At 37.1% G+C, this 12933-nt stretch overlaps 1 long non-coding RNA gene across 1 annotated transcript in view; it reads left to right on the top strand.

Annotated features, from left to right (window-relative positions):
• The first annotated feature begins 254 nt into the window (after positions 1-254).
• LOC116660042 overlaps positions 255-12933 on the top strand; it is a 47928-nt gene continuing 35249 nt past the window's right edge. Inside the window, exon 1 of the long non-coding RNA XR_004315392.1 lies at positions 255-469. This is a non-coding gene — a long non-coding RNA (uncharacterized LOC116660042). The remainder of the gene's footprint in view (positions 470-12933) is intronic.

Raw genomic sequence — 12933 nt, 5'->3', positions numbered from 1 at the left:
AGTAGAGAGGTGACTTCTGGTTCTATGGAAAAGTATACCATTATTTTGTTTCTATTTTTTTAAAGGACCAAGAAAGTCAGGGACCATTAAAAGGAAAAAAAGGATATGATATAAACTATGCCCTGTAAAAAATAAAACGCATTATTCACTGTTTAATACTTACTGAAACCATCCCCCAGTTCAAGGACTACACTGGGTATTTTCTATTTCACTTTCTGCTTTCTTTTCCAGAGAAACCAGACACAAGTTACTGGGAAGCACTATTTTCACAGCTTGTTGAAAGAGAGATTAGACAAAAAGGAAAACTGTTTATTTTCTTGTTTCCATGTTTGTCCTTCAGCATAATTCCTGATTGGATACAAATATTCCAGTGAAAATTCTCCTTGTGGACAGCATATCAGATGGGAAGAAGGAGAAAATGAGAGCCTGCATAAGAATGTGCTTTCCATTCTTAGCTGAGAGCCAGTGAGTGAGTATCCTTAACTCATCTTATTTCTTTGAACTTACTCTTTTCTTTGTTAAATTAGGGGGTCTGAACTGCTGATTTCTAAGTTACCATGAGCACCATCTATAATATTAAGAAATAAAATCAGTACGTATTTTCAGAAACTCCAAAATGAATAGAAAACAAACTTATGGTTACCAGGGGGTTAGGGGGTGGGAAAGGGTAAACTGGGAGTTCAAGATTTACAGATATTGACTGGTATATATAAAACAGATAAACAAGTTTATACTGCACAGCACAGGGAACTATATCTGATATCTGGTAGTAGCTTACAGTGAAAAAGAATATGAAAACAAATATAAGTATATCCATGTATGACTAAAGCATTGTGTGGTACACCAGAAATTGACACATTGTAAACTGACTATACCTCAATAAAAAAAAGAAAAAAAGAAACTCTAAAATGAAAAAGCTTATGATAGCAAAATCACCTAGTAACCTCACTCATTTTCCATCAATGTGTCATGAGTTAAGCCAAATATTTCTTATCAAGACTTTTGAATAATGATCAACTTTCAATTAATATTGACTATCTGGGATTTTCACCGGCCTTCCAGAAGCACTAGGTTGTAATTAATAATGAATGATATATGAGATATTATGATTATATATTTACCCCCTTAAATTGAGCAAACAAAACTCAAGACCTTTTAGACATAGCAAAGGGATCTGTTGAGAATAACTAGGTCTGTTTGGAAATGAGAACTACCTGTATTACCTTTAGCACAGACAAAAGAACCACACTTTTATGCATTAACTTCCAGCCCTTTACCTTTGCCTCTACCTTTCCCAAATGGCTTGTAAGGAAATACTTTAGGACATGACCTGGATTTCTTTAAAAATTAGGATCCTCTGGAAAACAAATATTTAATCTTCAAGTAGTCATTAAAATTGAGTATAAATGATTTTTGAAATTCTTGAATCTTCCAGAATGGGAGGAACTGTACAGAGCTAAATTTTGTCTAGTTCCTAATTTTGCTGTGAGCCAGTTTCAGTAGTAAACAATGTATATTTACTGTTGTTAAATATTCAAGAGAGGAAAAAATGGAATCAAGATGTCAGACCGATCAAGTACTATACCTTAGGTATATACAATTTTTATTTGTCAATTATATCTCAATAAAGCTAAAAAATAAAGAAAGAAATAAGATTGAGCAAATCACTGTTATTTCCCTCATAATGACAGAAAAAAATAAATTTTTCAAAAAGAAAAAAATCAAGAAACAAGAAAAAAGTTTAAGAAGATCTGCATAATTTCTAAATGAAGAAAATATATTGACCCAAACGCAGGGGGAAATAGCTAGAAAAAAATTACAAAGACAATCAGGAAAAAATGCTACTGACTGGGGGTGGTTTGCAAGGAGATCAGAGTTAAGAACACACAGATTAAAAACTGCCCTAAGGTAGGTATTAGAATAATTAATATGGTAATAAACAGAAGCGTCTGGACCCCGCTGGTCCCTACATAGTCTTCTTCTTACTGAGCAATGATTAGGAAGAACATATGATCCTGAGAAACCAGGAAGGGAGATTCCCTGAGCAAGAGAACAAGTGTGCCAGTTGGCTACATCAGGGAGCTACCACACCCCAACTGGCCCTCAAACACTTTGACACGTAACTCATGGTCATCCATGTCCTATAACTGTAAACCGAATGGCCTAATGGACAGAGATTTTTCCAAGGAAGAGATGAGCTGACCATCAAAAAATCCAAAAAGCATTTTAGCAAGGAATGTGCCAAAAATAAAACGCGCTCAAAACACACCAAAGTCAAGAAACTAACACCCATGGCAAACTAATTAATAAGTATAACTAATAATGACAAGGATCTTAGAGAAGATTGTATACACACAAAAAAAGAAACACCTGGAGATCTCAGAAATTTTAAAAATAGAGCTGTCAAAATAATTAATGGATGAGCTAAAAAAGTAAAAAACATGCTCAATTAAAAATCTTATCAGTAGAAACATTAAGAAAAATACTTTTCTAGTGAACTATCCAAAAAGGCTGAGTATAGAATGTATTAGAGCATCAGAAATGTGAAAAAATTCCCCCTAAAATAGAAATGGCTGGTGGAGGGGTACAAATAGGAAGTGTAAGTAATTAAAAGGGTGATAGAAAACATTTCTAAAAAGATCCATATATAGTGAAGTCCATACACTGTGTATCAAGAGAATATTTGAAAGAATAAAAAAGAACCTATTCATGATGCTACCTCTAGGAAAATTAGTAGAATTAGAAAAAAAAAAAAAAAAGAAAGAATGAAGAGGGTCTTCATATTAATTCATATGTATTGCTTGAATTTTTTATAATTAAAATGTCCACATGTGGACACTTGTGCACTTGTGCACAGTAAAGGGAACGGCTTAAATCGAAAGAAAGGATCCCAAACAATGAAAATAAATAACTGGTATCAATTTCTTCAACAAAAATAGCTTAATAACAGGTAGACCTGTTTCACTCAGGAGGATGTAATACAGGGTTTGGGTATCTTTGGGGAAAAGAAGACATAAAAGATCATCCAGCCTTTATGTATATTATTTGAAATGAAATAATCATTAGCTAGCAGTAAATTAACTTTCACAGAAAGACAGGAGCATTATTTCCCCTTTTAAATTCAGGAATCAAAAGTAGAAAGGAAGACTCAAGCTATTAGCCTCTGTTAGTTATAGTACCTAGACACAGATACTCAATAATATTTTTGGAATGAATTGATGAACCAGTTCTAATAAACTCTTAGGATACTGGATGTTATATGTTGATTCACACAGCATAAGAAAAAATATTTAATAAAAGTATACAGTATTTTGCTTTCAAGGTTATCTTCACAACAGACCAGCTATGAGATCCAGAGTACATAATTAATTCCCTTACTGTATTACACTAATTGTCTTGCTTCCCTTACTCAGTTCATATTAGATATTCACATGAGATACATGTTAGCATTTTAGGTAAAAGGGCTATTACCTAATGATATGAACATTCTAGACCAAAGCCATAATCCTCTCCTTTAATAATTTCAACAACAAAACGGAAATGTTTAGTTGACTTTCCTTCACCACTGGTAAGTGGTCAAGGTAACAAGCATTAGACTCTCCAAATATTTTATCTGTGCTACATAAAGCCACGTGAATCATGAGACCCCTTGCCTTTAACCCAAACTTTTGGGTGAGTTGCCATAGTGCACCTGCACATCCAGCATGTAGATGTGCATCAATCCTTAATCACTCAGGTTAACCTATAAGATTAAAAGGAAAGAATGAATGAAGTGGGAGAGAGGGATTTACACAAGAGCAATGGATTTAGTGTGCCTGGACACAGAGAACAGAGGGAGGCTTAGGGAAGACTAAGAGGCTACCATTCAAATCCAACAGAAGGTTCAAATCTGGGTTTCTGACTACTACTCCTTCATTTATTCTCTACGCACACCAAGCAAGGAAATCTTTTTTTTTTTTCATTTCAATGTAAACAGACAAACTACAAGCCATTCTTTCACACTTATAAGTCTTCACATTTCTTATGGAAAATGTATCTTTAGTTATAAAATAAATAAGTTCGAAAATAAGGTAGGTGAACTTTGTACTCAAGTGAAATTGAAACAGTATACAAAAGGCTTTTTTCTGGTATATAATTAAACTTATTTGCATGGAAATATGTTGAAGGCCTAATTAGAAATCCTAAGGAAACTTATAACATGTATTCACTAAATTTTAGTGAGTTTTTACAGTATACAAAGATGCTGACTTACAGAGGTGACTAACAAAGTACTGAGTATCTCTAAAAGCCATACGTAGAAATTCATAGTAATATCATACATGTATTAACACTTCTCTAAGCACCTGACATACATTTACTTACTTATTCCTCCTAAGAACCCTAGGAAGTAGTTGCTACGATTATCCTCCTTTCAAAATGAAAGAAACTGAAGCACATAGAAATTATAAACTAAAAGTGTCCCAAAAGTAGCTGTGAAGATGTAAATTCTGAATTCCAACTATAAACTGAGCTATTTACCACTGCATGGTATTCTACTTCATGCATCATAAAAACATGTTACACCATTCACATATGCAATTCACACTATAAGCCACCAAGGAGAATGTTTACTGAGGTAGGAAGAGTTAATACTCTGAGGAGAAGTAATCAAAGAGTGACTTTCTCTGAATTAAGTAGAGTGAGTATGGCTATATCAGACACAAAGAAGATTATTGGTGAGACTAGTGCAGATGCAGCAAGATTAGGCTGAGATTAGGATCGAAGTATCAACATGTTGAACAGAGGACTTGGGTTTGACATTTTTAAAAATTTATCCTAAATTCAAGTATTTGCAAAAGATTAAATTTTCAGCATATTTTAATACTGAAAATTTTAAATATATGACTAACTTACTCATGTAAATATACAGTGAAATTAAAGTAACATATAAAATTCATACTGATAAATAAGCTTTAACAGCCATAAATTTTACATTGCTCTTTTTCAATTCATTTTCATTCTCACAGAATTATTTTTATGTAGAGCACTTATGCTCAAAAGCCTTACTGATCACTCAATTATACTTTTCAAACAGTGCTCTAAATATAAATTGAAGTTTACCAACCTTATTTTATATAACTGTATGTTACTTATGTAACCTTAAGACTTCAAGTGCTTAAAATTCTTTATGATTGAGGTTTCATTACAATTCTTAGAACCTACTTGAAAAAATATATATTTTTAAGTGTTTAAGGAATTAATAAGCCTAAAATCAATTTTTATTGGAAATGTTCTCTCTTAAGGAGATGGGTGGAGCTGATTTATTTATTTTTGTCAACTGGGTCACATATCCATGGATATTACTGCTAGAATGAGACAGGATTCAGCATCAATTTTATTTCTAGTTTTCATTTTTATAGATGTAATCTCTGAAAACTTTGTTCACACAAATAAGTAGATGGAAATTGAGGGAGTTTGGTTACAGCAATGTCACTCAATTTTTTAAAATCATTCTGCATGGCATATTTAAAGTTGCATAATCATTCATCATTAAAAACAATCATGGTTAATAATCTAGCAGATTCTCCTCCAGAGCAAAAAAGAGGGAACTACTTGACCTGTAAAAAGTATTTTTACCAAGTCATCAGAGCCATGCAGTCTCTCAACATCAACAACAGTATTTCAAATTCTCCCTTTACTCCTGCCCCCATGTTTTTATATTCATGGGTCACACGCATGGAAAGACTCACATGTGAGGAGAGAGGTAGTTTCTTATTGTGAAAGAAGAGACATAGGGGAAAAAAAGACTAGCTCTTTTGTCTCAGAGATGTTTCAAGGAAGATCAATTTTAGGAAAAACTAAAAAATAAAGTTAGAATCTGGAAATTACTTCTCTTAATACCACCCAAGTTTAGTACCTCTTGGAAAATCTTTGTTTACCCTCAGGATACACATGCTCCAGTATAGAAACCACTAACCTAATACGCAAAGGAATATTTAGATAAAAATACACTGATGTGTTTGCATTTATGAGTGTGTCTCTGTCTGTGGGTTTCAGAGTATGTGGGGCATGTTACTTTATCAGTTAGCCTCGGTTTCATCATATGTAAAAAATGGAAATAAGTTTTTTTAGTTTTCATGCCAAGAGCCTGGCACGCTGCTTGACAGAAACCAGACATCAATAAATACCAATCTGATCAGTTTCCCCACAGCATTTTGCACTTGTGGCTCTATCTGAAGTCCTTTTCCCCTGAATCACCTCAAGCCTGGATCCTTATTATTATTCAGTTCCAAGCTTAAATTATCTTCTTCAGGCTTTCCTGAACACCCCACTAAAGCAGCCTTTCAATCACTTGCTATCCTGTTCCCATTTTCTTTCCATCATAGCTCTTAATGTATCTGATATTATCTTGGGCTTTTTGTTTGTTTGTTTCCTTTTACTGTTTATTTTCACCCACTGGAATTTCAGCTCTGTGAGAGCAGGATGCTATATGTATCTCCACTACCTTGCAATGTTTGACACAAACTGTGTTTGCTGTAAATGATTATTTAATGAATAAATGAGTGAGTCTGTTAGTTTGCTAGTGCTGCCATAACTACCACAGACAGGTTAGCTTAAACAACAGAAATTTATTTTCTCTCAGATCTGGGGGCTAGAAGTTCACAATCAAGAAGTTGGCAGGTTTGGTGTCTTCTGAAGCCTCTCTCCTGAATTGCAAATGGCCACCTTCTCTCTGTGTCCTATGTGGTTGTCCCTTGGTCTGTATTGATTTTTGTCTTAATCTTCTCATTTAGACACTAGGCATACTGAAGTAGGGCCCACTCATCTGACCTCGTTTTACCTTAATTAGCCCTTTAAAGGTCCTATCTCCAAACAGCCACATTCTGTGGTCCTGGGCATTAGGACATCAACACATGAATTTGAGAGGGATATAATTCAGCCCAAAATAGTGAATGAACACTCTGAGTTTCAGATTCTGACCTAAAGCAGTCAAACCATCAGAACTGACATTAATTTCAGGAACCTCTACTCACCAATAGTTAGGTGATGTCTAGTAAAAACCTAGTAAGCAAAGCACAGCCTCCAAAGTACAGACTAAAAGCAGACCACATTATATCCACATAAAGTCCTATAAACAAATGTTAATACCAGCATTACTCATAATAGCCAGAAATTGGACACAACAGAAATGTTCACCTACTGGTGAATGGATTAATAAACTGTGATGTATCTGTACAATGGACTATTTCTTGGCAATGAAAAGGAATGGCTGATATATGAAACAACATGGATGGAACTAGAAAGCAAGATGTTAAGCAAGAGAAGCCAGATAGACTCTACATTATACAGAACCATCCACAAAACATTTGAGAGAAAGCAAAATGTTAGGGACAAAAAGCAGATCAGTGGTTGCCAGGGACTGGGGATAGGGAAGAAATTAACTTCAAAAGAGTTCAAGCAAACCTTATAGGGTGATGAGAAAGTTGTAAATCTTGACTGTGCTTGTGATTACATGATTATATGTATTTGTCTTAGCCCATCAACTATAATGCTTAAAATGGGTAAATTTTATTATATGTAAACTGTACCTCAATGCAGCTGATACCAGAACATACCAAGAGTATTTCAAAGTCCATGTTTTCATCTGACAGATTACCATAGGATTTTTTTCAGTGATCTTTTACACATTGATTTCAGGAAGAAAACAAAAATGCACACACACAAACACATGTTTACAGTAAAACTAGGCAGATGGAAATGCAGGTTTCATTTTTAAAGTTCTAGAAAGAGCTAGAGGGGCAGAAAGCAGTGTCAGTGTGAACCTAGAATTCTCCCTGACAGCTGCTGAGATAATGCCTCATGCATTTCCTCTTGTTTGAATCCCCAAATCCCAAAACCTTCCCTGAGCAGTCAGTGAAAATGTTGGAAGGACCCCTCCAAGCCATCATTACTCATCCCCACTGACTGGAACAGACTTAAAGATTTTTATAGACTTTTCTATTCCATATCATTTAAAAACTTCCTATTGAAGTGTTTCCCCCAAATAATAAATAATGCTAACACTACAGACAAAGGAGGAGCACTCTACAGAAATGAAAGCAATTTGAAGGTCTTAGAATACTTAAGCTCCAACTGGAAAAAAGGAAGAATTTGGGGGAAAAAAAATGTATTGTCCAGAAGTTATTCCAGAGAGGACAGATGGAGAGGATATTTGTGTTTAATTTAAATGTTCTGCAAAAGTTAACACAGCAGCAAAGAAACACCCCCAGGTTTCTGGCAAATGACAGGATCACTTTATCCTGAATCCTCAGCAGGATCTGAGACCTAGGGATTTTGAACCCATCTGGAGCTTGAGTTCTCTCTTTGAAATGAGGCAAACCAGGAAAGGACTCTGAGGGAACCTCCACGCCTCCACTCCAAACATACCTACAACCCTAATACCCCAAAGGTTCATGTTCTGATTAATTAGAGATACCAGGTTTTCATAATCACTGACTGCTCTTTGAGGGCGGATTTGGTTTAACGATGCCTGACATTTCATCCAGCACACTCCGAGCTTTTTCACAGCAATAAAAAATCACAGACTCTCTCCCTGACAGCAGAGGTTTATTCACTGCTGTCAAACAGATGTACAGTTACAGCTCTCCTCCGTACTAACTCATAGCACAATAGGTGAAACATCAAGAATAATTATATCAAATGGCCACGGAAACCGGTTCGCAGGATGTGCAGGTGAACACCCGTTTCAAACCTGACACGCTCTTGTGCCTTGTGCTGTTTCCAGCAGCAAAGGGCTTCTCGAAAGTGCTTCCCTCTGCTCCTCATCTGAGTGTGGAAAGTTACCGGGAAGGTTCCTTTTGAAAAGCTGTGATCCAAGGGACCAACCCCACCATGGGCTTTGAGGACTTGCCCTGGGAAGCGGGCAGTGCCTGACTGTAGGCAGTATCAGGTCAAGAGCACTGCCATGAAAGGAGGGAGTACCTGGTGGCAAACCAATGTCTGGGGCCAGTAAGGAGCTGTTGAGATCAGCACTGAGAAATGTCGATAATGGCACAAGCAGCTACCCAGGGGAGTCTGGGGGAGAAAAAGGATTAATGACCTCTGAGACTTGTTCTTTTTCCACTCTTTTACTGAAATGCCAAACCATGGAGCCAGTTATCAATCAAGAGAGTGAAATTTATCAGTGGATGGATTTGGTTTGCTATAATGACAGCCGGCTCCACTTTTGAATACTCTTTGAAAACAGTTTTTACTGTGCAATGCTGGAGAAAGCCAACAAATAATAAACCTGTCGCAGAGCTCACCAAATGCTCGTAAATACAAGTCTCTGCTGTGCAGCTGTGAAGGGAAGCCATTCTCATGCTTAAAGTACTATCGGTGCTTAATCATTGCATCTGGTATCAGCTCTCATTTAGGGCTGTGATTTGGGGTGAGGGTCTTCCACACTCTCAAGGTGGAAGACTCCTGTCCCCACGGGTCAGTGGTTCAGAGTGGAGGCCCAGCCATCAGAAGGAGGCCCAGCAGTTCTCTGAGCTCCAGTTATCTTCCCAGCGGTGCTACAGTTACACACCAATACGTTCACCTTTCCGTTCAATTCAGGAACCATACGGAATTGTGCTTATTGTGCATCTTTGGTGACAGAATTTCAAAGGCAGTAGAAATCCATTTAATGAAAATCCATAGGTCTCCGGGCTCTGCCCAGCACACGAGCACTGTGGCCCTCCAGGTGGCCTGCCTGCATTTCCTCATTTGTCCTCCCAAAGCAGTTCTCATTACGCATCATCCCTGTCCATCCAGTTCTCTGTTCCTCTTTACAGTGATCAAACCAGAGGTTGACAAAAAAAAAAAAAAATTCTCACACAAACCCTGACAAGAGAAAGGAAGTCTCTATTAGATGGCAGACTGCTGAGGGGGCATTTTTAAGCAACATCTTGTCACTTGAGTGGGATTTGGCTGGAATGAACTTCTTCAAAGGATTCTTCAAAGGAGGACCAGGAAGCTGCCTGCCAGGTACTCTGGAGGGTGCACTGTGACCAGGAACAAGCTGCGTCACTAAGCAAAGTATAGTCCCTCATCAAGGTAGAGTTTCTAGGTATTCAGAAGGCTTCCACTTCCTGTGAGGAGCCAGGTCGCTCATTTTTGCTGTTGAAACTGGTAAGCTACCATATTTGGATGTGACAGCTACAATCACACACCCCTCAGAAACGTGTAGGAAGACATGGATCGTTAAATGAGTTCTCTTCTTCTGTGTTAAACTCTCCCATAGCTGGACTGCTTGGGAGTACAGAAGTACACACGGCCTCCTGCTGGCTTCATCCTTCCCGTGATGCCAGTGCAGTCTCCTCCAGGAGCATCTCCCTTACTGCGTCTCCATGCACAGTTATTTTCAGAATACTCCCCTCTCCTGAGCCCCTCTGAATAGAACAGATAATTTATGCTCAAAGGTGAAGATTCATTGTGCGGTTAAATAGACATGTCCAAAATGGCTTTCTAAGGTTAAGAATAGATAAATACTCCCAAGAACGACAAGGAACTAAACTATTCATAGCTTTCCATCTGATAACATGACAGCTGGACCCCCAGGACTAGAGTGACTTCCCACAGAGACCGACTGCTGATGTAACAGGAAACCCTAATGGATGTTTGTCCTCCTACACCACTGCAGCATTTTCAAAGAATGGTTCAACAAATGAATACTCAATTCCAGCAAATGAATACTCAACAACAACAACAACAACAAAAGGTGTTTCCCTAAAAAAAAAAAGATGTTGTTTTGCCCAGACCCTCCATGGAAACACTGGTTTATATACTTATTGCTGGAATACTCATCTCATTAGAAAATACATAAAGTAGAGCTATATGCTACATGAAAACCATTCATTTTTCCCAATCACTACATCAAAAATAATTTAATCAATGAAAGCATTTTGACTTATTTTGTCCATTGCTGAAACCAAACAATATTTGGGTCATATCTGAATTTTCTCACATCTAGTCAATCTAAACCCTAGTCAACTCCACCTTCAAAATATACCTTGCATTTAATCGGTTTTCACAATTCCACCAATTTTACTTAGCCATCTTTTGACAATAGCTTTTTTTTTAGTAGTCTCCCTGTTTCTGTCTTCCGTTTATATTTCGTTCTCCACATAGTAGCCAGAAGAATGCCATATCATGTAAACTGCTTGCTCAAGCACCACAGTGGGTTGCCCTACTACAGACATTGGTGATTTTTTTTCTGAGAAGGGGCAGGTAATAAATAACTTAGATTTTTGTGGACCATATAATTGACCACACAACTACTCAAATTTGCCAATGTAGCATAAAAGCAGCCATAGTTACTGCATCAATGAATGGGTGGCTGTGTTGTAACAAAAATGTCATTTAAAAACAGCTGAAGACAAGATTTTGCCTTGTTTGCTGACCCCTGGTATATAAGGCCATACATGATCTGGCTTCAGGCTCCCTGTACTAAAATTCTCGCTCTTAATAACTCCACTTTAATTACAATGGTCTCCTATGCCAAAAACAACCCCATCTCAGGTCCTCTGCACTTGCTATATCTTCTTAAAATGTTAATTTAGATACATATGCTGTGTAATAAATGATATCAAGTCTTAGTAGCTTAAAACAACAAACACACTTATTATCTTTCCTGATTCTGTGGGTGGATTGTGCTCAGCGGGGCATTTATTCTTCTACACATGATGTCAGCTGGAGGTGCAATGACCTGGAGGTGTAACTGAGCGGGAACATCTAAGACGGTTTATTCATCTGCTAGCAGCTGGTGCTGGCTGGTGTCTGGGACTCTGCTAGAGTTAGTTCTCCTCCACAAGATCTCTCCATGCAGCTTGAGCTCCTTTTAATATGGTGGCTTGGTTACAAGAGGGAATGTTTCAGGAATACAAAAGCAGAAGGTCAAGATCTCCAAAGTTCCAACTTTGAAACTTACAGAGAATCACTTTTTCTATACATTTAGCAGTCAGAGAAGGTCATAGGACAAACCAAATTCAAGAGAGAAAAAACAGACTCCATTTTTTAGTGGGAAGAGTATGAGAGAATTTGCAGCCGTTTTTATTCTATTACAATGCTCTCCCTTGCCTGTACTTTTTTTTAGTTCTTTGTTCAAATGTCACCTCTTCAACTCTGGCCCTGATCCCCAATCACTTCCTGTTTTCTTAACACTATTTTATTTTATCTTATTGCAGTTGTTCATTGTATATATTTATATGTTCATTTGCTTATTATCACTTTCCTCACCACGAGACAGGTGTGTTCGTTGTTCATTCACTAGTCCCTCACCACTTCCCAGGATAATTTCTGACACAGGGAAGGCATTCATTATTTTCTGAATGAATGAGTGCTAACTCTCTACTATGCACTATGCCAGCCATTGAAGATAAAGTGAATCATCAGAAAATGTCCCTGCTCTGAAAAATGCAAAGCCTAAAACTGAGAGCCTGTTTATCTGGAATTTATGAGATGGCTCTCCAACTCCAATAACGTGAAAGATCACAAACTTGTGTAATGTATAGGCAAAGTTTACAGTGCTCAGAAATGAAAAGGAAATAGCAAATATTTTAACAAGTGAGAATACACAGATCTCCTCTCCTCTGTCAGTGGTAGGGAGGGGCTTCCAGGAACCTGTGGTGAGAGGACGTCTGAAGCCAGTTCAAAGTTCAGCAGGGAATAGTGTCAAGACTGATTACTATTTTCTGCCAAGAGTGTTAAAAGGAGTATTCACCAGCTGGTTTTAATTTATATTTAAATACAAGATTAAGGAATAAGAAGGATACTGATAAAAAATGGTTTACAAATATCTTCAAAATACAAAGTACGATCTATTTTTAATTTATTTGTATATTTTACCATTTGCTCTGATATCTATACCCAGAAAGATGTATGGGAGAGAGTACCAAGACTGAGGAAACATATTAGATCACACTAACTTGT

This window comes from Camelus ferus, chromosome 26, assembly GCF_009834535.1.
Source record: "Camelus ferus isolate YT-003-E chromosome 26, BCGSAC_Cfer_1.0, whole genome shotgun sequence".
NCBI lineage: Eukaryota > Metazoa > Chordata > Mammalia > Artiodactyla > Camelidae > Camelus > Camelus ferus.
This window is presented reverse-complemented; position numbering and strand designations above follow the sequence as displayed.